At 36.5% G+C, this 24,834-nt stretch overlaps 1 long non-coding RNA gene across 1 annotated transcript in view; it reads left to right on the forward strand.

Annotated features, from left to right (window-relative positions):
* The window catches only part of LOC119696205, a 65,518-nt gene extending 41,840 nt beyond the window's left edge, over positions 1–23,678 (forward strand). The window contains exons 2-3 of the long non-coding RNA XR_005255537.1: positions 8,397–8,618; positions 23,574–23,678. This is a non-coding gene — a long non-coding RNA (uncharacterized LOC119696205). The remainder of the gene's footprint in view (positions 1–8,396; positions 8,619–23,573) is intronic.
* Positions 23,679–24,834: the final 1,156 nt, after the last annotated feature.

Below are 24,834 nucleotides of genomic sequence, written 5' to 3' on the forward strand. Positions count from 1 at the left end.
TTTTCTCATGTCTGTCCGGCTTTGAAGGCTGCATTTAACAAAATATCCGAACATAAGTGTATCTTTAAATGAGGAGGTAATCCGCTTGATGGTACCCATCAATATTCTTCCAGTTGTTGACCTGATTGGATAATTCTCTGGAGACCAGAATTTCTATCTAATCCCACCAAAGTCAGGAATCTTGTTTTCTCTAAGTCATTTCTCTCTTAAACTAATCAGCTGAACTTTTGCCAAGGAAACCATAAGGTTTATAGCTACATTTCATGATCCTATAAATCTTTTTAGTAATTAGGCAGGAATTAAGTAACTATGGTGTATCAATATTTGCCTGTGTTATCTATAATTTTCTTCCCACAATATAAGTTACTCCTCCAGAATATCTAATTTTAGTAGTCTTACTGAAATACATTTTTACAATATTGTTCTCCTTAAAAATGTTCATTCCCAGTCACTACTGTGTGTTTAGTTCCTGCACCCCACATGAATTGTGCATGATGCGTGTATGATCACCTATTTATATATACACATATATTTATTTATGTTGAAGCATAAAAAGTGTTCTAAACCACAGCAAAAAACTGAGAAAAAAAATCACTCAATAACTTAAAAAAATGCTGAGAGATGAAAATGACTTAAATAAAATGAAACTTGCAAAAGTGCAAGCAGCTGCCATGGCTGTTCTGCAATAATTCATATATTTTATTGTTCTGTTTTGTTTTTTAGATAATTAGTTGGTGGCAAAGGAATAATCATGTTGCATGAAACATTGTGAATTTAATTTCACAATGAAAGCTATACACTGTATCTACTGAGAGTTAAAAGGACAAACAAAATCTGTTAAAGGGCCAGGCTCAAAAGGAATTTCATGCCTACAATATACTATGTTTGATTGTTGGGGTTTTTTTGCCTATCACAATAGTGGTCTAGATACTTGTGGTTTCAAAGGCAGCAATGCAAAATCTTTATTTTAGTTTATTTACATGTTATTTAAGGAGCTCTATCTAACATTTTTTTGAAGAGGGAAATGATTAAGGATTGAACTTTCATTTTGAAAGAAATGTCTTTCAGTTGAACACATAATCAGGTATTAAATACTCTTATTGCTTTCACTGGGGCTATTCCTCTAAGTATGAAAGTTAAGTTCTTGTACAAAATCCTAGGTTCAGTCCCTTCACTTCTCTGAGGGAATGAATAGCATGCTGCTGATGGAAAAGAAGTCGAAAAGAAAGAAATAAATCTCTGTTGTTCACAGGCAATAATGCAAAAGCAAACAAAAAGCACATTCACAAAAGAGAACCACACAAGTCCTAGATGAGAACAGCTCAGCTGAATTTTCGCATTCCCTTTCTTTCCCCCCATTTGTGACTTCAACAGCAACTATTGCCTTTATTTCTTGATGTCACCAGCATTTTAAAAAACACCTATCAGCAGGCAGTTCATGGGGAGCTCCGCAAAGAAAGTAGTTTCAAAGTTGTGCTGAAGCGTGTGAAATACTTTTGTTTTACTAAGTGGGGATGTAAGTGTCACCACAAGGATCTTGTGCCTCGGGAGGCAGCTTGGGCAGGCAGCTGTTGTGGGGTTATTTTCTGTGGGCTGCCCACATGTTCAGGTTGAAATGGCTCGTCTGTGTGGTTTTAAGGGCAGGCAGGGGACACGTGTGCAACCATCGCGCTCCAGCGGGGTGTAAATCCCTTCCGCCTGGAGCCTGAGACGCGCACGTGGTTATAGTTAATAATAGTTTGTTAGCTCTTCCAAAGTCACAGCAGCCTCCATGAGGCTGTAATCCCTGTGTGTTTGCTGTGCATGCTGGAGGAGAGCCGTCGCTCAGCCACCTCTCTCTTTGCAGAATTTGGGTGGCTTCCTTAGGTGTTTCTCATCTTTTCAGATGAACAACGGCTTAGGAATTGGTCAGTCCTTTTCTCATCCAAGGGGTTCTTTGTTTATTCCTTTCTTGAACTGAAAACAATGCTACAAAGATGTTTTCAGTTTATCATGCCTCATCGTAATCCCACTTTGGCATAATTAACGTTTACACATAAATATAAGATCTGCTGAAAGGATTTTCTTTTCTATTTTCACCACTTGAAGGTTCAAAAAACTCAAGATGATCTGTCCCAAACCAGTACTTCTCCTCACAGATCTTTTGGTCAAATTGTTTGACATACCCAATGTAAACTCAAGATGTTTTTTCACTAGCTAGCAGGTAGTCAGTGCAGTGAAATGATACAGTAACCCAGCAGCTTGTAAAGGATAGATCACCAGATTGCAATCTTTCATATGCAGACTTCCCTGCATACCCCCGTTAGTTCCATTTCAGGGGCAAATGTCTGTGGTAGTAGACAGAAAAAACAAAACAAAACAAAAACCAACAAACCACGAACCAAACTTAATTTTTTAAGCTTTCCTGATTCAAAAAATCATGTTTCTGGAAACTTATAGAAGCATAGAATAGTTTGGGTTGAAAAGGACATTTAAGAATCATCTAGATCAACTGCCCTGCTACTGGCAGGGAAATTTTCCATCAGACCAAGTTGCTCAAAGTCCCTTCCAACCTGGCCTTGACCACTCCCAGGGACTGGGATCCACATCTTTGTTGGACAACAGTTCCAATGCCCCACCATCTTCACAGTCAATAATTTCTTTTTAATATCTAATCTGAAACTTCTCTCTTCCAGATTAAAGCCATTATCATTCCTGTCACCAGAGGTTCTGGTGAAAAGTCGATCTTTCAAGCCTCTTTTAGGTACTGGGAGCCCTCAGTGAGGTCTGGCCTTGTCTTCTCCAGGCTCGGCAACTCCAACTCTCCCAGCCTGTCTTCACAGTAGAAAAAAATCCAGCCCTTTGATTATTTTTTTCCTTTGAAGGAGGAAAATCTCTGGGTTTTTCCAAAGCCCCAGTGTACAAATAGATTAAAATCAAGTTAGGCATCAAAGCATGTTGGAAAGTCTCACCAAACCTTGTTGTTTTAGATACCTACCATTTTCTATATCATTGCTGAATATTCAGAAACAGGAAACTTGGTGGAGCTCTGCTGAAATCCACAGAACTGAGCTGCTTAATCCCTATCCAGAGCAAGGCTGCTCTTTCTCTTACAGATTAGTATTTGAAATATAGATCCTCTTAGAGTAATTCTGTATATAGCTTAGCTTACATCCCTTCTTTGACTACTATACAGCTCTTCCTACTAAAACAAATAATTGATACATCTAAACTGGTTTCAGCAGGGAAGAGAGGAGTAGGTGGTCTCATTAAGAACCCTTGTTACACAAGAAAAGCATTTCTCATTGTCTTTACCCACTGATATAAATGACCTTTGCCATGGAATTAATGAAAGTATAAATCTTTCATAATATATTTTAATGTCCTGCTGGTAGAAATCTGTATTATAAAGGAAAACAAAACAAAAATATTTTCAAACAAGAAATTTATTATTAAAAACATTCAATTCTTCTACATCTGTGAACAAGTATTTGATTTTTTTTTATTTTATCATTTATATCTTATATATAAGATATATTTGTTATATGATATATAATATATATTCTATATTTATTATTTATATTGAATAACAGAATATCACATTTTCTTTCTTTTTTTTTTTTTTTTTATCGATCCAAACAGTAGTCTATCTCCTTGTCCTATATAAAATTTTATTGCCAAATTAAGTAACTATACTGGCTTTTCACTCAGATGCATCTGCCAAACTCAAACTCCTCACCAAAATATATTCAGAAGCTTCTACAGTCTTCAAATAGTTCTGTCTTGAAAAGTTCTGTGAGTGGAACATGCTCAAGTATTTTATTTTTTTCATATTTTTCAGCGTGCATTTCAAATCTGAATCAGAAACAAAGTACTGTCCCTGTTAAGATTCCTGGGTTCTCTGGTCTGCATGTCTGTGCATGAACAGAACAAAGCTGACAGGCTTAGGACAGCAGTGATGCCTTGTGTTGTTTCTACTGCAACGTTCATGCCAGAAGCATTTTTTTTTTTTTCCATCTGACTTAATCCAAGTCTCTAATCTCCTGGGTGAGTTGATTTTTTTTTTTTTTTTTTTTTTTTTTTTTTTTTTTTTTTAAAGTTGCGCTGTGCCACAGTGCCAAAAGAAAGCCAGAGTTTCTGGATCAGAGACAGAGTGTGTCTAAGCAATATGCAACTAGGATCAGGGATACTGGGATACTGAGATACAAAGTCCTGAAATCTGATTATTGCAAAAAGATCCTATTTGTCTAAATATTAGCGGACTGCTGTTTGTTTACTGGCCACGTGCTGTACCTAATTCACTATGCAGATCATGAGAAGAGAATTAATACCTCCAATTGGCACCAAATACCCTCAACACATATCTAAGAAACCTGAGCTTCAGTTCTTCAGTACACAGGACTAGCCATAAAAGAAAGGCTGAATATAATATGCAGCCTGCAGGCTCTTTCCTCATTTTCCTCATTGGATAGTTAAGCAGCACGTTACCAGCACCTCTCACTTGAAGAATGATGAGGAGCACAAGGGGAAGAAGATGCAAAAATCCCCATCTTTTATAAAATAACTTCACAGGCAGAATCCAGACACTCAAACTCAACTGAGGGGATGTGAAAACTGAACTCAGCACTTGTTGGTTGCGCCAGGTTGAGCAGAAGGAAGTGGAAAACCCTGTCTGCCCTAAGTTAGTCAGAAGTGAAACGCATCTGCTCTGTCTCAGCAAAGCTGCCTGTTCAAGTCCCTTTGTGCCAAGAGAAGTAAAAATGTCACCAATCCTAATGCCCAGGATAAACATGAACTGCTTCAGATGGAGAATTGTCAAGCCTTCTCATGCCTTCAGAGCTTTGTCACTGAAGAGCAGATAATTTATACATTATAAAATCATAGATCAACCGGTACTCTTTAGTAATATTAGCCTATAGTGACTTACCTAGTCAGTGGTTAATGTACATTTCAGAAAGGGCTCAATTTATTAATTAATTACATTTTAAATTTATTTATTATTTTATGTATTTAGATAAAATGTTGGGGTTTTTTCTCTTGTATATAGCTGTTTTCACTTCTACACTTTTATTGTCTCTCCTGTCTGTTCAAGGATCTTTTATAGGAAAATTAGGCTAAATACCTATAACCAGACATATACTACATTTCTCTACCCAACCTTGCCACATATGATAGTATTCCTATTTTGCTGCTCTCTTTTTTAGGTGACTGAGGAGCTTTTTTTGTTTTTTGTTTTAATATACTTTGAAAGACCTACCTCAGCGTGGCTGTTGGCAATTCTTACATTATTTCTACACTTTGTGACCTCTAAGGTGTACCTTTACTTGCTGATCAATCCCTTTTTTCCCTCAATTTCTCGTAGGCTTTATGCTTACTCTTAATGTCCTTTTTGAGGTGGCTATACATCCAAATGCCTTTGGAAACCTTTTCTGAAAGTTTCGTTCTCACTTGCTTGATGTGCAAGTTTCAGATAACTTTTCACTGCTGACTTAAAGAGTTTGGAGGAACCTGTCACACTGCAAGCCCCTGAACTCATTGCTTCCATTGACTTCACTTGCTTGTTCATGTAATTTGTCAAAGTTTTCCCTTTTGTAACCCAACTGAATACCCGCTTTCACTTATTCTCAATTTAATTCTTTTTCAATCCATTTATGATTGCTAACTCCAGGGGTATTTCTTCATCATCATCATCATCATTATCATCTTCATCCTTATTATTATTAGTAGTATTAGTATTAGTATTAGTAGTAGTAGTAGTAGTAGTAGAAGTAGTAGTAGTAGTATCATCCCAGGATTAGAGAAGTGTTTGGCAGGATAGTGAACCAGAGACAGTAATTCCAGCTGGACATCTGGAAATCACTGTCATGTCCCTTGTGCATGTGGGTATCAACAGTAACTCTTGCATTTGTCAAACTTTTTTTTTTTTTTTGTCATAGTCGTTGAAGTTAATGTGCAAATGCCACAATGTCTTAGCAAAAGGATGGGATCTGTGTGTTTGTGGTACTGCTGATTGATTATAAATAGATACAGAGGATGATGCTTTTGTGTGAACTGGATCTTCCATTCATCATTCACTGTTATGTTGTAAATTTGTATATTCAATAGAGTGAAAATAAATGTGGTTTAATGCAAAGTTATGTACAGTAAATACAAAATAAAGAAAGAGGGTTTATAAACACTAAAGATAGACTTCCTGGCCACAGACAAAAAGGATTGTTCACTTATCTGCAAAACAAAAAGGAGTAGGTTAAGAGTTTTCTACCAAGCAGTACGTTAAAAGTTTAATGTTTGGTGCCTGTTGGTGTTTGAATGCAGTTTTGTTCTCCAAGAAGCCCTTGCAGGACTGGGTCTATTACTGTGTCACCTTGCTTGCTGTTAAATTTTACCATTTTTATGGCAGTAAGTCAGACCACAAGTTAACTTTTTCAATTTTTAGTATGCTTGGAAAATGAGAAAACATCTAAGAAATTTTAATGAAAGAGGTCATCCAAACTACACAATTTTTCTTTTCTTTTTTTTTTTTTTAATTTATTTTCTCTTATTAAAGATTGTTTATATTCAAATCTTGTTCAGCTGGAAAAAAATTGTATGGAGATGAGCAAAAAAAATTATATCACTGCGATCATGCTTTAATTAGGCAGCTTTTTTTTGGGTGCCGTCTTCAAGGTTTTACTGCTTTACCTGCCCATGGAAGGGAAGAAAAGCTATTTTAATTGATCCCAAAGCAATCAAGGGATCAGTCAAGAACTGACGCAACAGAGGAGGTGTTATAATGCTGATAGTTCAACAGGCCTCTCCTAAAGTAATCTTGCCTGTCAGAAAAGATTAATCTAAGAAAGTAGTAAACACTTTTATCCAAACAAATAGGGGTGGAATAGGGGGAAGCTTGACAAAAATATAGAAGTGAAATTGAAAGACTGAATTAGACAAGCAAACAAAAGAAAAATAAACAATTGGGCTAAAAATACGTATCAGGTAGTGTTTTTCATTTGGAGAATTCATCTGTTCATTCACATCTTTGTAAAAATGTGTCATTAAAGGAACATGGAAAATTCTCCTGGGCAGGACAGAATAGAATTTGAATATTTTCCAAGTCTCTTGGCTTCATGCATCATCCCATCTTCACAAAGATTATGTCTTCAGTAGCACACTATGGGCATTTACCACTGAATCAGCAAAGAACAGAACTGTCCCTTTTCTTTTCTGTTCTCCCACAGCCATTTCTGCTTCTCTGAGTATGTGTGTGTGTGTTTTTCTTTGTTTATCACTTGTCTCTGAGATCTACTGCACCGCCTGGTTATCAGTGTGATAAGCCCAGACAGCCTGTCTAGCTCTGCCCAGTCTTACAAAGACTGGTAAAGAAAAGGGGCTCGACTAGATAAACCAGATGACATCCCAGACCTGGGAAAAGAGCCAGGGTCCAGAGCAACATCTGCTCTGGCCAGGCTGCCAGCCCAAAGCATCCATCCGTGTCTGACCAGTCGCCTTGGATCCTGGGAGCATCAACAAGAGATCTATTTCCCCTACCTTTGCCATCCCCTCCTCTTTTCCCCACTGCTGTCTAGTGTTTTGAAAAAGATGAGGAAAATGACCACAGTTTGCAACTCAACATTAAATGCAAAAAGCAACATTTTATCCTCACTAAAAAAAAAATTATATTTGACAAAATAAGAGGCTGTAATGCTATTCTTTATACTAAATAAAGGAATCTGGCACATTTACAATATGTACATTTTTCATAGCCACTCATTTTTTGGTTTAAAATTTGTTTTTATTCTTTGTGTTTGTGGTTAATTCATCCTATTCAGGGACAGATGTAGCGTGGATTGAAATAAGAAGGTTTTCTCAATGTGGCTTTGAAAACACTGTGGCACTATAGGGGTACCATCTGCTATACTAAGCAGAACCAGTACAGGACATCTAAAGCCCCGTTTTCCAACTGGTAAATAAACACTTACTATTCAGACTGTATCTAAAAATCGTGATGAATTTTTTAACATATTTTCCATCAGCTGAAATCCGTAAGTCATGCTTGACTGTTTCTGTGACAGAGGCATCTTAAGATATTTTTCTGTTTTGAGTTAATTTATTCTATCTAAACTAGAAAAATATAAGAAGCTATCACAAACTTCTTTCCTCTGTCATTTGTTCTCATGGCAAAAATGCATAAACTGGATTTTATCCCTGGGGGAATACACACAGTGAATATATGGGGGGAGAAAGGAAGATGGGATGTGAGTAGAGGTGGAATAACTTAGTTATGACTTTGATCCACAGAGGATTTCTATATGTAAGAACAGATTTGGTTTGGAATCCAACTCCTCACAGGTTCTTTTGATTTAAGCCTTGTATCCATGATGCTACGATACCTGTTTGTGCACTGACCCCATCCCTACCCATTTTTTTATTTCTTCAAGGAGTAGGATAAATCATGGATGAAGCCAAAACACTCTTCAGTGTGGACAAGCAGGGGAGAAGGACCATGGGTGGGAGAAACTCCAAAGAGGGCTCATGCCATCACGTCTGCTCAGCCCTCGTGTCAGTTCCAGCTGCCTGTCGAGACAAGAAGGGCTAGGGTAGGAGGGACAGCTGCCACTTCAATACAACCTTAGTCAGGAGGCACCTTGTGGAGTGCCCAGGTAAGATGTGAACCCATCCTTGCTAATACTTTAAAGCTTGATCCAAGATTCCCTGAAGCCAGTATAAATACAGAAATTGTTTTCAGGGTGTGCTTGAAGTGGCATGAACTTGCCACACTGAAATAAATGGGATAGAATCAGTTACAGGAACTTGAAGGGTGAGAGGAGGGACTCCTGAGAGCCTGAAAAGTAATAAGAATAATCAAAAAGGAGGGGACAGCAGAGCAGGAGCTGGGTGGCAGATGTTTGCTTGCTCTGAAGAATAAAAGGAGCAATCACAAAAATCGATAGCAAGCCTTATTAAAGGTGAGCTGGCTGCTTTCACTTTGATATTTTGCTTCGTTGTATTAGGCTTAGATACTGCACAGGTCAGGTATTTCAGACCCAGCATCTCTAGAGATCCCCTGCTTGTATTGCAAAGCATTCCCTCCAGAAATCTGCCACTGTCAAACGTACTTTCTTGTCCTCAGTCGTGGGTAAGAAAGTGAGAAGAAAAGGCAAGAAAGGGGAAGAAAAGGGGAAGAAAAGGAGAGTGAGATAGAGAGAGAAATAGAGGAGAAAAAGATTAAAGATGAAAAGAGAGAATAAGCAGGGAAGGATGAGAAGAAATGGAGTAAGGCAAGTGCCCCCTTATTCCATGGCAGTGTATGTCTCCTTATTTTCGATTTTCAGATTCATTCAATTTTTCTCTTGGACCATGTGTTCCTGAAGAACCTGTACAATTTCCCTAAGGTGAAAGCCTCGTCTTAGAGAGCTGCAGTGAATTTTATCCCAGGGTCTCAAAAATGCCAATAAGAGAACAAATAATATTTGTTCATGATAGTGTTCAGTGCAAACGATGACTGATTAGTGTTATGTGTGACATCAACAGAGACAGTAATCAAGGTTACTTTAGCATTGATTTTTTACAGAGGTGAAGCCTCTTTGATGTATTACTCCATCAACACCTTCAGAGCCAAACTTTCCACATGAAATTAATCCCAATTAATTATAACATTTGTAGATAGTGCTGGGCTCTTTTATGTTGCAAAATAAATATTAATTCAGGGGCTTTTTTTTTTTTCATCTTGTGCAGCTTGTGTGACTAGGAAAGGAAAGAAAAAAACAAAAAATAAACCTATTGATCAGTGCACTGAAATATGTTAGAAAGTTTTGGCACCTGAGGTGGTCTGAGAGGCTGCTTGCCTGGAATAAGTTTAAAACATAGTGGGCGAATTCAGGAAACTGGATCCAAATTGTATTGACTTTACTGATACAGTCATAAAAAGAGATTGTTTCCAATATATGAAGGGGGGTGAAGTTGCAAGTTACACATATTTTCACAAAAGATACATAAAAGAGTGACACTCCTACAGGACATTGCCTGAGGACACTGACCAGAGGCCCCTTTGCAATTCAGAGACTTAATTGTTCAAATTGTTCAGAATTTTGTTTTCTAGTTTTACTATTTTTTTTAATAGCCAGAGTGATGAGTAAATTTTTGTGACTTACGTTGGGCTGTCTTCAACTGATTTCCTCTGGAAAGGGAAGAAGCTATGTGTATTACCTTCATTCCTTTGAAAGTGACCCCAAATCCCTTTTGTGTGTGCAATACCAGTTTCTTCTGATTCCCAGAGTCCAGCACTCTGATTCCCAGAAGAATATGCTATGGCACTGGTAAGAAAGACGAACAAGCTGCAGAGGATTCCTGCTATTTGCTAATTGAGACACTTAATACCTCACGTAGTAATCCTCCCCTGCTGGTGCATGCTGCTTCTTCATACTGAATATATTGGGAGTTTTGACTGTGAAATTAGACCAGAGTCTCAACTTAAACTCTTGAACCCACTCAGTCTTACCTGTAGACACAATCTCACATCTTGATTATTCGGCATGAAGAGGATGTGAGAAAACTACATGTTTTGTTCAGCATTTGCTGCAGATCACAAACATGTGGCTATAGTCAGTCTCATTTTTAATAAGTCAAAAATATAAAAAAAAATCAAACTAATAGCTAAAAACATTCTACTTTAAACATCAAATAAGTTGTCAAAATCCTGCCTAGGAAAAGTAACAATAAAGAGTCTCTAACTTGATTAGGCTCTTTGGAACCTCATCAAAGGATAAATAAATGAGTGCTTGCATTATGACAGTAGTGCTTGGATGGCCAGTTCCTCACCAGATTTAGTCATCACATAGCATTATCTCAGAAACAATAAACTCTTTTCTACAGCCCATTATTCACTGAAAGGAAGAATTTAAGACCATTCTCTGCTCACATCCCAGCCTGTGCTATCTGAGTGCCACTAGTGAAGAGAGTCAGTGAAACATTGGCCCCATCCTAGGGAAGAAATTCAAAGTGGTATAGAACAGCGGGCAGCAAAAGAAGGTGACTTCAATGAGTCTCTGCTTCCTTCTAAATCAAGAGAGGAAAATCAGCTGGGGAGTAAACTCCCAGTGACTTCAGTGCACGTGGGAACCTGGTGGATGAGGCTTCTGCTGCTGCTCAGTGGTGATGGCTGTCGCGGGGGCTCTGCAGGAGCGTGTGCTGCTGCAGGCACGCAGCCAGCTCTGTTAGCATTTGCCTGCAGCAGCAGCAACTCCTGCTGGCATTCCTGTCCCTCAATAGCAAGGATCATCATGATGACAAAGATCCCAGCTGCTTCAAACTCCAATTCAATATCTCAGTGTTATCCTTATTGGGATCCTAGATAAAGATGAAAGGCAGAACAGCCTGGAAACAACTCTAACAGGCACCAATCTATGCTTGTTGTCTGTCTGCTTGCCTAATCGGTGGGTTGAGCCAACAGATTTAGTTGGAAAACAGAAGAAATAATCTGGTTTTATTGGCTACTCATATATATTGGCTACTCATTCCTGAACACCCATGGACGATTTCAATTTTAATCCCTGTCCTTTTCCACTAAGAAGCACAGCAGGAATGGAGCTTGTTAGATAAATTCTCGGAAGCTACAATGGAGTCACACTGATATACAATGAAATATACAATGAAAGTGAATCTAGATAGGTCCACTTAGAAAAATGGTGGGTACTCTACTGTCCACCTATATTGTATGGGTGAGTGACTCCTACTGGTAAAAGTTCTGAGTTTGATTGCGTGTTCATGCAATATCCAAAACAGTGAAGATCTTTAGGTAGCAAATATGTTACTGCTGATAATATGGATGATGAAAGTCAGAGATACATGGTCTGAAAGTCAGAGATACATGGTCTGAATTTCCTCAGTATCATGGCAGTAGACCTCTTGTCAATTTTGTATTGTAGATCTCTTGTTAATTTACCTCTGATTCATGGCAGTGTTAACAAGAATAGAAACAGTCTGTGCATATATAGGGCATTAGTATTTTGAGTGTATCCATGTCTTAGGATTTGCATGTGAATATAAAATAATTCTATGCAAGTATGGGATGGGATTTAATTGTTTTCTCAAACAGTTGTTTTCTCAAATTGTTCTCTCCTTATCTTTCTGGAAGCAGTTCAGACCATCAAAGAATTGTTGTTGATGAACTCACTAATTAATTTCCAATACTTAACCTTGTATTTCGCTTCATTACTGGTGCTCTGTTCCCCCTAGTTTTACATTTGGTATCAGAAAGTTCATTTAGAATACAGTCAATCTTCCAGTGCTAGCTCTGCACTCTAAATATTTTATTCAGTAAGGACACAATGGGAATAATGTTTGTATCTATCAAGGAGATGCATGAAAACTTCTGAGCTGCATTGTCAAGAGAAAAAAAAAAACCTCCATATAACCAAAAAAAAAAGAAATCCAGGATGATGGGAATTTAAGGAAAAAAAAAACCAAAACCAAAACCAAGTAAATTAAGGCACCAAAGTGACTGAATATGAAAATAAAATAATTTATAGGTAAACAATGAGTTAATAAAAGTAGAAGGCTGAAATCCTTAGATTAAGAGTTCATTTTAAAATTACTTAATCAGATAATTGCTTTTATTATATTTCATTTCTTTTAATGGCTTATTTTTTGCTTGTATTATTATCTTAGCAGCTCAGGGGATAAATCCCTACAGGAAAGAGAGAAGTGACAATTCAGTGTTTAATTGTCAATATTGAATCTGATGGTTTGCCTGTGCACAGGTTCCAAGACACCTGAGGATCCCTTGTTGGGCTGAGAGGCTTCTGGTGATTCCTTGTGAAAGTTGACCTAGAACTAGACAGAGGTAAAAAATAAAGTAGGGATTTATTAAAAGGCCTAAATGGATACACCTTGGACAGTTCAAGAGCCCAGCCAGGGCTACACCCAAGATTAACCCAAAATTGTCACAAAACACATGACCAGTCACAGGGTCTCACTTTTATAAGATCTGGTCCATTAGCATATTGGAATTGTCCAATTCCAGCTTTAGCCCATGAAATCCAATCCTTCTAGTTTTTCTCTTTTCATTCTGCTGTTCATTTATGCTCTTGGGCCTGAGATTTGGATCATTTGTCCTTGGTCCCCAGCTCGAGAAGGCATTGCTTTGTCTCCCTACTCTGCAAAGAGAGCTCACCATTCCCTAATACAAAACTCAGAAATATACACTAAAGCAGCACAGAATCTGAAAAACATAAAAGCTAAAACCTGGGTCATCACTGGCATGGAAGGAGAATAATGAAGGAATGGTATGGAGAAAAGGAAAATATGTTTCATGCTGGTCAGTCCCCTCCTGTCTACTTGCGTAACTCCACTTTCTCAAACCAATACAAATAAGCAATGAGATCTAAAAGCATACAATGAGGCTAATTAATCAACAGAGCAGTTTATGGTTCTTGTAGATTCTCACTCAGTGAAGATCTGTAAATGAAGATTAGATGCTTTCTCTTTTGTTTACAGAAATATGTGTTCTCAGACTTGGAACAGGATCAGTAAGAAGTGCCCTAGCCAGCATTATTTCAGAGATTATAATATATCCACTGGTTCTACATTTTAGGATTTTTTTTTTTTTTGCAGTATGGACCAGTGTATTGTAGTTCTTTGTGCATATGGATTATAAAACCTATTGCTGGTGACATTAGGCCTTTTCTATTAATAGTACATTCAATGCAAACATTCTCTGTCTCTACAGAGACAAGGTGGCCTACAAACACTTCTGGGTTTAGGGTAAGGATGTACGTCTCAGCGGTGGTTTGCCCCTAAGTAGGAAGAAGACCTGAATTGGTACCAGTACTTTCCCACTCCTCCTTCCCTTCTGTGCAGATTTTCACAGAAGGACCAAAACCCAGGCAATCTAGCAGGACTGAATTCATGGTGGGGCCTGGCCACCTACCCAGCCTGGGTGATCTGGGAAATCAAGACCTGGAGGCATAACACTGGCTATGTCACAGGTCATTTTAGTTTGGTCTTCATCCAATTATAACATATTTTTCTGTCTTGGGTTATGTATTTGTCATCCCATTTTGGCTCTCTTGAGGTTCATCTATTACATTCTCTTCCAGGACACAGAGAAAGCCCCAGAATTCTCTGATCTGATTGTGTGGGGTTTGATGCAAATATGTAAGGAATGCAAAAAACAAAAACCTTTCTAGTGCTCTGTGATGTTTAGACAATTGGATAAAGCAGTGAGATGACAGGTAAGTTGGAAGGAATAGAATAGGGGTGAGAGGGTATTGAAAGTAGCATCATGATTCTGAGCAAAAAACACAAGTCATGTAGAAACTCTTCCCAATTTTGATATTGAACGAGACGGTTTAGGTGCAGTCTGTAAGTTTCCACTCAATATTTTTTTTTATATAGAGATATCACTACAATGTGTCTGTGACATCAAGAATCCCTGTTGGGTCCATTCTTGAATGTGAGAAAAATGTATCATCATTATGTTAATGACTGTCTCGGCAGTTCCTCTGGGGATTTTTTACAATTTCCAAAAACCATTCACTGGACAAGACTTCCTTTGGGACTTTATTAACTGTTGATACTTTCACGCTTTCCGGAAAATTTGCAGTGGAATATGTTCCCTATTTTCAAGCATGGTATGCAGTGTATCAGTTGCTTAAGTTTTGTGTCTCAATATTTACATGTTCTGAGAATCAAGGCATCTGGAGACTGAATTCAAAACATATCAATTCCTGACTTTGACACATTGCACCCTATGTGTTGACTGCCTCGCAGGGGTCATGAAAAGTTCTACTGCAACCCAAATATTCCACACTTTAAAAAGAAAATAATAAGAAAAATATAAAGAAGAAGAAGAAGAAGAAGAAGAAGAAGAAGAAGAAGAAGAAGAAGAAGAAGAAGAAGAAGAAGAGGAAGAAGAAGAACTAGAAGAAGAAGAAGAAGAAGAAGAAGAAGAAGAAGAACTAGAAGAAGAAGAAGAGGAAGAAGAAGAACTAGAAGAAGAAGAAGAAGAAGAAGAACTAGAAGAAGAAGAAGAAGAAGAAGAAGAAGAAGAAGAAGAAGAAGAAGAAGAAGAAGAAGAAAAAAATAGAAAATTCTGGTGGGGCAGAAATGATGGCTGATATCACCAGAGGTGCTGAGGACATTGTCTTAACCTGCTGGATTGAATACAAAGTTTCTTTTGACTTTCATTGCGAACGTGATGTCATTGTGAACGTGATGACACATACATTATGGTAGAACAAAAATACGTAGATGAAATATTAATTTTCACTTTCTTCAGTTTTCCCTTGAATTTTTACATTGTAATTTGGGTCAGAATAGAAAGTTAGTGATTCTGTGTTCAAGCTTTTAGCATTCTAGAGCTTGCCTTAACCAAGCTGGGAGGGCTGGAATATCACCTTTGACAGTTTCAAAACCCTCAACAAGAGAAATCATGTCACAGCCATAAAACTTGGAGCAAGATCAGACACAGCTGTCCCTTAGGATCAAAATAAAAGGCTCCAATCAGATGGAAGAATTGAAGATACATCCTTTTATCTTTACTTTTTTTTTTTGAGCATTCAGATTTGATCTTTATTGTTGATGAATGCAAAAGCATATTATAAACTTGGATGCTTGAAACTGCATGAAGTGAATTTCAAATGGCATATTCATTTAGAATAATCTGAATTTGCAAATCATGCTGCATTAGTAACTCCCATAGTTTACAAAAGGGAATGATATGGCAGGAGGGATGTAATTATCCAAAGCAAACAACCAAATGAACAAGCACACATTCAGAGTAAAAACAGATTACCGTGGACTCTGCAAGATCCTCATACAGGAAAACAAGTTTCACAAAAATAAAGAAATTCAAATGCCAACCATATGAAATAATAAAGATAAAGAAGCCAAACTCAGCAAATTAGTTCTTTGGAATTAGATAAATCTAATTCTATTGTTTTATAGCTTCCCACCACATGCTGAGTATAGTCATCAGCGAGGACTGTTTATCGGTGCCTAACGACCCACTGCTGTCCATGAATCACAGTTTTTCTAATACAGGCATAACTTAGTAATTTCTTTCCCAGTAAAAGTTTTTTACGTCTTCGGGAGACGTTTAACTTTAAAAAACTGTCCAGGGATAAAAATTCAAGCGGTCTTATCCTAGTGTTTAGCTGTATTTGGAACAGATTGCTTGGGAAAGTTTTGTATTGGTGTTGTAATGAAGCAACTTCTTACATGCTCTGAATGTCTAAATTAAGCAGAAAAAAGTGTGGTGCATCAGAAAGGTCCAAGGATTCAATCATAGTCCCTCACTGATATATATAACTCACTGAAATATATATATAACTCACTGATGTGTATATATATATATATATATATATATATATATATATATATGTAAAAGTCACAATGAGATATATATGGATATGTAGTATGTTGGCATATAGGCATAGGGAATTATATAGGTGTATATATATAGAGAGAGAGAAATAAAGGCATACTCTGTTTATCTAATTGCCCAGTACACATGATCCAGTTAGCTCTAGATTTATGAGTTCACTGTCAGAAGCCAAAACTGAAGGACTAATTGGAGAAAAGGGCCATTTTGGTAACATTAACATGTACACTGTTTAACATTTTGATAAGTGGCTTGCAAGAAGAGCATAACAGTGGAAGAATTTTGTGTGGTGCCTAAAAAATACCCATTTGGGAGTGTCAGATTTGAAATGGACTCTGAGGAACTGTAGGAAGATCTCCCAGTGCTCCCTGGGTAAGCAAACAAGTGGCAGATAAAATCCAGTAGTAATTAGTGCTCGTGGGTAGGACCTGACATTTGGGGTACCTCATTCCCACAGGCTCCAAAGATTTTTATGTCATTGGATCCTTTGAGAGTCCAGGCCAAAATAAATTGCCCAAGGTCACACAGAAAGCCTGTGGCAAAATGAAAGACTCAACCTAGCTTTGCTGAGGCCTCCTACAGCAACTTTAAGCATAAGACCATAATTTTTGTCCTTCATCATGCTTAAAATTGGGGCCTGTTTGCAATATTTGTAGACACCAGTAAAATTCCATGAACCACAGCAGTAAAAAAATCTGTTTCTATTTGTCCTCACTCCATATAAAGTAAAATATCTTCCAGAGCTTTATTCTGGCTGGCAGTGTTCTCCTCAAACCCTCTCACCTACATATTTCCATATTTCACGCTCAGTATTTAATACTAGTGATGCAGTTGAATTTCCATAATTCAGCTGTTCAATCAAGATCCTCCACCTTTTTAAATGTGTAAGTCATAAATATGGAAAAAAAATACAGTGTGCAATCTCTGCTGACTGAATTAAAAGTCTTAAAGAAACTTTCCATGCTATGAGGACTGTGAAGGATTTGGCAGAAATGGTGCTAACAATTAAAGCAGCCAGAGACAGATTAAATTTGCTGATGACAGCTCATTTCTGAGATGGTTACAGCAAAAGTCTGATAAACGCTTATCTGAAATTCACAGTTTTGATGAGGCTTCTGCTTGTACCAGGAGAAAATGAAACACTTTAAATAGCATGTGATCCCAGGGAAAGGTCTGCTTGGGATTGCAGAGGGAAGCTAGGCATTTCTGCTGCAGTTATGATTGTGAATTATTATAACCCTTTGTTTTCACAGCAGGAAAAATGTGTCTAAACTGTGTCTTATAGGTGAAACCAAGGGCAATTTCAATCTCCATAGAAAGTTTTCAATATTTAAGCAAAGGAGGGGAAAAAAAAAAAAAAAAAAAAAAAAGAAGAAGAAGAAGAAAGGGATGGGGAATATATTTGAACCAAGAGAAAAAAAAATAAATGTAGAATTTTTTCACACATTTAATGGGAGAAAGAAGCAGCCATCTCAGTATACCCTGAGTTCCTCAAACCCAGAGATAATAACACATCTAGGAGAACAGCCCTGGTGTTAATCTGGTTTGAAGCACATCTGCACACACAGATGTGTGCATTACAGGAGAGCCAGCTGAACCCTGGAGAATGAGCTCAGTTTGTCTGAATTGTTACTGGTCTATGTGGTCCTTGCATCACAGTCCTGTACCAGCAGCCCATGGTTCTCTGTAAGACCTGGCACTGTAAAATTTAGCAGAAAAAATAAAACTCTCTGTCTGGTCCCTTGGTCTGAGCATAAGTATGAAATTTAATCAGCTCCAGTAGATTTTAAGATGCTTTCTGTAGGTGAGAAGCTACTAAGGTGGACAACAGAATCATGCCACAGAAAAAAATATAGAGATAGGTAGACAGATGTTATTTCAGGCGGCAGTCAAGGCCATGGAGACATTAAATGAAACAGAGCTAACTGAAAATGAACTGACAAGAAAAAATATTTTGCACACATGGTACAAATAGACAGTGGAATTCATTGTCAGGGAAGCAAAGGTTTAGGCACAGCTTTAAAAAATTATTAGCACTTAAATGGCTAATATATCTTCCAGAGGGTGTTTTTAAAGGACTGTCAGAAAAAATATTAAACTTCTGTGACAGAAATGAGTTGGAAGAATATTAAAGAGTATTTTTTTAAAGTAAGAGCAATGTCTAACTTAGAGACAATAGGTATAAGAACTAAAAACAAACAAACAAACAAAAAAACCCTGAAAAAAACCAAAACAAAAACCAAAACCAAACCCAGCCACAAAAAATTACTCAGCTTTGTCCACTAAAGGGATTTTTGTGGACACTTTTTTCTAAGTGGCCTATTTTTACACTTATCAGGCTAATGTTGCTTCTGATCCAGGAAAGCAAAACTTGTACTTGGTAAGTTTAAGGCAGTTTCAGAAAAAGTGTGAAGAGCCAAGAAGAAAGAGAAAAAGGAGAAGGAGAAGAGAAGAAGGAGAAGATGAAGATGAAGAAGAAGAAGAAGAAGAAGAAGAAGAAGAAGAAGAAGAAGAAGAAGAAGAAGAAGAAGAAGAAATGATGCAGTAATAATTTTGAAATGAAAATGCACAGTTGGCTAAAGCTGTGGCATACAGACACCTCTTTCTTGTACTGCATTTTATATATTAGATTACTCACACAGGGATTTAACTAGAAACATATCTTTTATTAAAATCATATAAATAAAAATATGTCCCTCTGCCCTCCAGCATGTTTACAGATGCATTTATTTTGCAATATTCTATTTAATTAAAGATCTGCTGTTATAGGAATAAAACTTTCTGAGACATTTATATCTCCAAGATAAAGTTGGACAGGTTCACAGTGACACAACTGACATCCAAACCCACAGTCTGCACATATGATTTGTGCAGAAGTTGGATATTACACAGTTGTGTTATCAGCTAAACAGGGGCTTACAAACTCAACATTCAGTAAATTTGAATATCTCAGTTGCTGTATCTCAGTAGTTCTTTTCTGTGGAAGCAGGGGATTTTTTTTTTAACCCTTAATATTTTTTCACTGAAACTTGGGCAGAAGTGCAAGAGGAAAATTCAAGTGTTGGGGTGAACTTTGTCTTCCTTGTCCCTCCAGAGAAAACACGAGGAGGCAAAATTCAATGACTCAAGCTTTGTCAGAGGCCCTGAAGTTCAGTTTTTTGGTCTTTGCCCTAGGAATGCCTTTGGCTCATGAAATAACCTGTCCATGGCAAAGAGTTTTTCCTCACATCCCAGTGGCCATCCACTGCTCTGCAATTCTGATACCTCTGCATCAGCATTCCCTGCTGGATGGCTCCAGACCAGGAGTTCACACACTCCTCAGTTGCAGTGAATGTGTCACCTTTTCTATTGAACTTGTTTTGAATAACTGATTAATGGTAGTTTTCCTGTGGATAGGAGATGGTTTTCCCCTGTAACACTGTGGTTCTATTTTGAAACCAGTGTTTTTCTTCAGGATGTTTTTGATTACAGAAGAGTATGAAAGATGTAGAGTTGTAGTTTTTATTAGAGACTAACCTCAACTGACCCTATAGGCATTATTGGAAAAAATAATTGTCTTATTCATTGTTTTCCTATGAATTCTACTTCATCTTTGAAAATCTCAATAGTCTGTCTTTCTGAAAATTAATATCAAGATTAAAATTGAAGATCTAAAGAAGCAGAAAATAAAATTATTATTCTCTATTTGTCTAGTTGCACAGTGAATATTATACAATGTTTACTTTTTCTTTTCTTCATAACTGTATAAAGAATTGGGAAAGTGCGTGATTTATTTCAATTTTTTTCCCCTAAACTAGATAAAAGCTCAATTTCTGAAAAGTTAAGGGGAAAATATAAAGAAAAAAAAGTTTAATTATCGTAAGAAAAAAGACAGGCTAAAACAGATTTATAACATTTAAAACTAAAACAACCTCAACCAACAACAGAAAAAACCAAAAAACACTGAAACAAAGCAAACAAAAAAATCCCCCCAGAATTTAATATTTTATTATTTAATATTTCATTATTTTAATATATTATATAATTAATAGAAAATATTTTAATTATATAATATATTGTTTTAAACATGCATATAATTATTATAAACAAATATTAAACATTTTTATAAGATTATATTAACGTGTTAAAACACGTGTTGCAAAACATGGTTAGTTTGTCCGAATTTTTTTCCCAGAGAAATATAAATTGCTAGCTTAGATTTCCTCATGTGGTTTCCATTTTAGATCAGAAAACCAAAAAAAATCAAATTGTGTTCAGAATCTGAATTTACTTTCAGAAAAGTTTAGATAGTGATTCAATTCCCTTTTAATTTTTTTTTAACTTCTGATTTTTTTTTTCCTCCCTTGGGGAAGAAGAAACAAACAAACAACAACAGCAGCAGCAGCAACAACAACAACAACAACCAAAAACCCCCCCCAAAAAAAACCCAAAAAACCCCAGATGCCAAAGAACAGCATCATTATATCTCAGATTGTTAAATTATTTGTTCACTTTGCTGCTCCTGTATCTGGACACACATGACCAGAGTATTTATGTTTTCAGAAGGAAAACATCATATTCATTTCAGGATGGACAAACTCCTCTTGTTACAGTTTCTTTGTGCAACAGCAGCCCGTTTTTATAAGCAGGGTAGTCAAGCAAATCTGTAGATCTGTGAGCAAATGCAAGAACTTTTTGTTTGTTTGTTTGTTTGTTTTTATTTTGGTTGATTTCATTGCATCATTATGTTTTCAGCCTCTTTATTTGCTGCTGTTTATGAATGGACAGACAGTAGCTCAACAGCCAAGTGGAGAAATACGTATGAATGAAATAACAGTAATCAGTGTTAGTGCTGAAATAAATATTTGCATCAGGTTCTGGTGGGCAAGGGCTATAAAAATTAAATTACAGCTAAAATTTTATTTTCCACTCAGGTTTTCAATTTAGGGGCCATTACCACAGTAGATTCAATAATGTTAATAAGATCACAAAATTTTAGAGTTAAATTTTACCCTCAGTATATGACACTATGATTGAAACAGCCCTCTTGCTAACGATGATGAATTAGTGTGATAACAGTGGAAGTTTACTGACAGCAAGATAAAAATAAAATACAAATAAAAATGGAGACTTCTGAAAGGGGTATTGGTCTAACACTCATCACCTCATTAGAAATATTCTGTTTACCCACTTCCATGGAATTTTGTATGCACAAAAGTATTTTCTTCTGAATTTTTAGGGAAAATGTATGTTTTTTTCTCCTAAAAGAGTCTTGGAGACAGGACAACTGCAATTCATGTACTTTTAAATCATTATTGTGTCTTTGAAAATATTCATCTATTTCCTGTCATTTTTATGCGTTTCAAAAAATTTTTTCAAAATATAAATGAAACATTGAAGTCAGCTTTATTAACAGCTTTTCTCTTACTGAAAAATATATTTACTAAAAATAAATGCCTGAAAATTTTTATTCTTTTCATAAATTAATATTTGCCTTTTAATTAAACCAGTCATATCATATTCTTCCCTATAGTTTCCCAAATACAGTTTTTCTTTTAATCCTTTTTTTTTACCCTTTTATATTTTCATATTATTTTCCCTTTTTTTAATGTTTATCTTTTAAATATTAATACTTTCAATTTCTCATTTCTCTATGATTTTAAAATTATATATATATATGTGTGTGTGATATATATATATATATATGTGTGTGTGTGTGTGTGTGTATTTGTGTGTGTGTGTGTGTGTGTGTGTGTGTGTGTGTGTGTGTGTGTGTGTAAACCAAAACAAAAGCAGATATTTTGGAACTTCATTACTTTCTGGACACAGAAGAGATTCTGAACAATTAAGCATATAAAGATACTGTATTAAGATTGGGTTTCCTACTGTATAATTTTTTTTCTGAAATTGAAAAAAAAATTGAAAAAATACAGAAAAAGTAAAGATAAGGAAAAAAGATAAAAAATCACAGATATAAATAACCTGCAAGTTTATAATTTTTATAGGATACATTAAAATTATTTACCAGGAAGTAAAACACTAAAATAATAATCTGTTTATTTTTTTTCCCATTCCGTTAAGTCTAAAATGAGAATTAATATTTGTTTCAAGTAGAAACACAAAACTGTTATTTAACAGCTAATCTGTGGCTCCAAGGTAACAGGTAACGGAGGACAAAACAGGTGGGTGCATAAATTCTGAAGAGTTCTTGGGGAGAAACAGTGGAGTTCTGCACATGTTCTGTCCTCCTGGAGACATAAGGGTAGAGAATTTTGGTTATGTATTTGGTGGGATGGGAAGGGACAGAGTCAAACCATTTTTAACACCTTATATGTTACACCTAGTAATGAATAACAAAACTGCACTGAACTTATCTTTATATTACTTTATATCATAAATTCATGTCTTATTTGTTGCTCTTTACAAAATCTCTTTCAGATCTCTCTGGTGTTCAAGAGCATCAGTTACTGACACATTATTATATAATTTTATCCACTTGTTATTTAAAAAAAACCAAACAAACATGTGGTATTTTATTTGATTTTCTTTTTGTTCCCCCCAAAACTCCAACTCGTTTAATTTATATTCTTCTCACATAATCATACTATTATTTACTTTGGTCTTGTCTACACTACAATATTCTAAAATATTGTTGAAGGGGAAAGGATTTACGAAATCCTATAAGCACTGCTGACTGGACATTGAAAATATCTATACATGCAACATTTTAATTTTGTTTTCTTTGTGCATTTTGATGAGCTAATTTCTTTCACCTGCCAAGCTACTTCTGTGGCTTTCCTGCACTATACAAAATGCATCTTTGCATTTGTGCTTTAATCTGCATTAGTAATACTTTCCTGGCTTAACAGCATTAAGCATTTCCTGGCTTAACATCTGCGGATAAACTAGTTTTCAAAACCCATTGAGTTCATGACTTTCAATTTTTCAATTGCATATATCCTTTTACTATTTTCCTCCTTTTTTTTTTTTGTTTTGTTTTTGTTTTTTTTTTTTTTTCCCTTGTTTTTTGTTTGGTTTGGTTTTTGGTTTGGTTTGGTTTTATTCTTGTTTTGTTTTTTTTTCTGGTCTGGACAGAACATATAAAAGTATGGAAAGGTATGGAGGATCAACAGTATATCTCTAATAATAAATAATGTCCAATGCTCAGAAGCTTTACAGGGCTTTGATCTGTTAGTGGGTTGTACCTCATTTGGGGGATTGACAGCAAATATTATCCTTCTCTTGATTTTCACAGCTGATACAATAGAAGACCGAGCTCATATAATACCTGATTTCCCAAGCTCCCAATCTTATGGATAATTGTTGCCCAGAGGGGAAATTTCTTCCCAGGCTACATCAGCAAATGGTAGGTTTATAACACAAAACATGAGGATTTATGCTCCAATCTATTCCATAGCACTATCAGACTTGAAAAAACTTCATTTGAGAAGGAGAGTTAATGTGCAGTTAGCAGTTTTACTGTATCTCACCTATTTGTCCAGAATTTAGTGAGATCTCCTAAAAATATAAGTAGGGCTGCAGCAAGCAGGCGTTCAGCCTTAGTGAACCTGAGCAGAGGAAGAATTTCAATGACACTATACAATTGTATCATGGTGCTACTCATATCCTCAGAAGATCCATCTGTCAGTTGCTGCACATCTTAACAGTGTGGATCAATATATATTAAAAATAAGTGAGAGAAAAACCCCATGAACTTTATTTCCCTTTTTGCTGAAATGAGTGCTCTGAAAGAATGACTTATTCAGAGGAACTCTGGTACAAAATTGGGTAAGACAGTAAGGCTGTCATGGGTGCAGACATTTCTAATGGCTGTGTGGGGTCTCTGGGGGATACACCTACTGATTCAGGCTCAGCCAGAGGAGCAGTTGGGATGTGCTTGTGAGCTGGCCCCAAATGCTGCTTTGCATGTCCGTCAGCCCTTGGGTTAGATACAGCAGTGACTTCAGAGACTGGTCTGGTGCTCTGAACTGTAGAGACCATCGAATGTTAATTACACAAGAGTAGTTTCTGCTGCATTCAGCACCCTAAAAGCAAAGTGTCATTCTGAACCAGCCATTTGTTCTACCTGAAAAATCTACGTGAAGGCACAGCTAGTTCATCCCATCTCCAAAAATTGAATGGGACAACTGACCCTTTTAGGCGCTTGCTTATGTCTTTCCTACAGGGTGATGAGATGAAAATAGATTAGTTAGTTTTAGTTGGTGAAACTTAAATCAGATGATTGATATATATTAAATATGCTCTGTTGTGCTAATCTGCTGCATCTATTTTCTTACATGCCAAATATTTCCAGAATCCTGTTGCAGTCAGCAATACATCCTATAAAGGGCTACCTGACAGAACTGGAAATACAGGAGTCTAACGTCTGATGAACACAACAGCTTTAAGCTTAATCTTCCTTGTTATCTGCCTTTGACAATAGCAAAGATAATCTGATTTTGTTCACTTTCTTCATTTCACCCCTGCTGAGGATGGCACCCAGCCATCTGCGATGC

Source organism: Motacilla alba, chromosome Z (assembly GCF_015832195.1).
Source record: "Motacilla alba alba isolate MOTALB_02 chromosome Z, Motacilla_alba_V1.0_pri, whole genome shotgun sequence".
Taxonomy (NCBI): domain Eukaryota; kingdom Metazoa; phylum Chordata; class Aves; order Passeriformes; family Motacillidae; genus Motacilla; species Motacilla alba.